The following is a 3,623-nucleotide window of genomic DNA, read 5'->3' as shown; positions in this document are numbered from 1 at the left end:
TTAACTTGGATTTTTTGTTGTGGTTTTCAAATGATGGGTGTTTAATATTAACTTTATTATTAGTACAATTGGTTAATGATTTATTTTACGAGTTATATTTATAACAAATTATTTAATAAGAAAATTTTAAATTTTTCCTCAAATATTAAAGTAATAGTATTTTAAAATACGGTTCATCTCATGACTAGTGGGATCATATTGTTTTAGAGTTGTTTTTACTTGCAATCAAGAATATGCACCGGATGCTCAATGTAGCTAAGAGAACTATTGAACTCCACATCCTCAGTGCACATGTCATGAAACATATCTAGCTCATACTTCTATCACATAGATACATGAAAGACATTGTGTATCGATAACAGTCTCTACAGAAAGTTTAGTTGATATGCCAAATTGTCAATCCTCTCTCAAAAATCATATATCTCCGACATAACATGTAGCTAACTTCCATTTACACCCAAATATCATAGTACCACGGAATGGTGATACTTTCAAGAAAACATGATTTCCAACCTGAAATTCTAAAGGCTTACACCTATCGTAACTGACTTGACGATCATGAGTCGCTTTCATCCTCTTCCTTATCAATTAACATTTTCTTTCATTTCTTGTATAAAATACGGTTTAGACATTTGGCTCTTTCCTACATCTTCCTAGCACATCTCGGATAAATATAAATACTCAATGCCACCATCCTGATAGTTTCATGGAAACTGTTATTATAAAAAAATTTAACAAGAGAAAATGATTCCTGCTAACCACAACTGAAATCAATCACAACTTATTGCAAATTGTCCTCCAGAATCTGGATTGTCCTCTATGACTGACCATCTATCTGTGGGTGATAGGCGGTGTTCATTGCGAACTTTGAACCCGAAGATGATTCCAAACAACCCCAAAACATGGAAGCAAACTTGGGATCACACACTGATATTATGCTTACTGTAACACCATGCATTCTCACAACATGATCAATGTAAAATTTTTTCATTTTCTATTGATTAAAATACAATCATATAGAACAAAGTGAGCTAATTTAGAAAATATATCCACAATCACCCAAATGGCATAACAACCACGATTAGAACGAGGCAGACATGTCACGAAATCCACATAAATGTGATTTGAATTCCATTTTGGCACTTTCAAAATTTGTAATATAACACAAGTTCTCATTCTGTCAGTCTTAACATGTTGGAATTCTAAACATCTAGCCACAAACTCATAAATCTTTTTCTTCATATCTTCTAACCAATAATGGGTTCTCAATATATGATCCATCTTCCTGTTTCTTGGATGGACATTGTGTCGACTACAATGTGTTTCTTGTAATATAGCTTCCTTCAAGTTTATCAAATTCAGGACCACAAGTCTACCATTACAACACAACAATCCATCAGAAAAAACACTAAACTTATATAAGTGGCCCTTTTGAGCCAATTCCTTCAATATGTGAATATCTGAATCACTCCTCTACTCTTGTTTGTTGTTAGAAACTATTTGTGGTTCAACTTAGATAGATGAAAATATGAAGCAGTCGTCGTTGGGGTGATAAGTCCATCTTGAATTTCTCTAGTTCTCATGAACTTTACAGATAGTAAGAGATACCAGCATCACATTTTGAACTTTCCTGTGAAAGGCATATGTAACTAGATTCATTCGCCTTGGTTGATACTAAATCTCACAGTCAAAGTCCATGAGCAACTCCATCCATAAACGTTGTCTCGTGTTCAATTAGGACTGTGTAAAAAGATATTTCAGACTCTTGTGATCATAATAAATCACAAATTTTCGTCGACAAATAATGACATCATATATTCAACGCAAACACAATGACAACCAATTCTAAGTCATGAATTGGATATCGAGCCTTATGTGACTTCAATTGACGAGATACATATGCATTCACTCGCTCATCCTGCATCAAAACACAACTCAGTCCATTTAGAGATTCATTTTACAAACTATAAATCCTTCTTAGCCTGAAGATAAAGCCAACACTGGAGTTGTGGCTAGCTTATCCTTCAAAGTCTGAAAACTAGACCCACACTCCTTAGTCTACATGAAATATCGACCCTTTAAGTAAATTTAGTCATAGACCTAGTTAATTTAGAAAATCCTTTGATAAAGCGCCTATAATACCTAGGAATGTAAATGAGCCGAGCCGAGCCGAACAGTATCAGGCTCGGGCTCGGCTCGTTAAACTATTTTCTCGGCTCGGGCTCGGCTCGGGCTCGTTACGAGCCTTTGGTTTGAAGCTCGGGCTCGGCTCGTTCGGAAGTTATGAAGCTCGGGCTCGGCTCGTTAATGGCTCGTTTATCTTGTTTAATGAGCCTGGCTCGGGTTCGGCTCGTTAAGCGAGCTCGTTTCTGCCATAACATTCACATTTTTAATATAATTTTTAATTTTTAATTTATTATTATTTATCATACATAATTATTTTAATATTATAACTCATTAATTATATCAAATTCGAGCTCACGATCTACCTAAACGAGCCGAGCTCGAGCCCGAGCTCGTGAACCACTTAAACGAGCCAGCTAAACGAGCCGAGCTCAATTTTGAGCTCACGAACCTATTATCGAACATGTTCACGAGCTAACGAGCCGAACATCATTAATCTCAAGCTCGGCTCAACAAAATTGTCGAGCCCAAAATAAGGCTCGGGCTCGGCTCGATAAGCTTAACGAACGAGCCCGAACGAGCTTTTTAACGAGCCGATATCCGAAAAGCTCGCGAACAGTTCAGTTCATTTACATCCCTAATAATACCTAGTCGATCCCAAAACACTGCACATGTTGGAAACAGTTGTTGGTTTTGGTAAGCTAATAAAAACTTCAAATTTACTGAGATCCAGTGATACTCCCTATGTCGATATAACATGATCTAAAAATATTACTTTGTCCAACTAAAATTCATATTTAGAAAATTTGTCATATATCTATGCTCTGGGTTTCTGGAGGAGAAGTCTCAAATGTATAATGTTATCAATAAAAATAATAACAAATATTTTTATGAATTTTCGAAATAGACGATTAATAAATTCATAAAAATTGCATTTGCTTTCGTCAATTCAAACATCACTATGAACGCGTAGTAACCATAGCATGCTCAAAACACTATCTTAGGAACATTTCCCTCTCGAATGAGAGATACTTGCTCTGATATAGGAAATTAATTTCCTTTAGTTTCTAGGAAGATTTCCAATGGTTCATCCTAGTGCATTAATAAATATGATTGGGAGCAATAACACCTACACTAAGAGAAAAAATAAAATGTAGTGTTAAGATTAACTATGCATATTATTTGAGATGCATTGTCTGAAATGATTGTAATTTTTGTTAAAATAATAAATGTTTGATCCTATATATCTTTGGTATTAGAGTCATGGTCATATATTGAATCAAATTAGTTGCAAACTTGTGTAATTATTGAGGTCAATTCTGGAGAACTATAGTTATCCTAATTAATAGAATGGTCGAATCATGATATAAATAATTTGATTTGTATCATTATTACATTACATGATACTTTTAGTTAAACGTCAAATGTTTGAACTTAAAAAATAATTNGTGTTCAAACTTCGGATAAAACCGAAAATCCAAACCGAAAAAACCTAACAC

This window comes from Primulina huaijiensis, chromosome 9 (genome assembly GCF_012295235.1).
Source record: "Primulina huaijiensis isolate GDHJ02 chromosome 9, ASM1229523v2, whole genome shotgun sequence".
Classification (NCBI taxonomy): domain Eukaryota; kingdom Viridiplantae; phylum Streptophyta; class Magnoliopsida; order Lamiales; family Gesneriaceae; genus Primulina; species Primulina huaijiensis.
Note: the sequence above shows the minus strand (reverse complement) of the source record.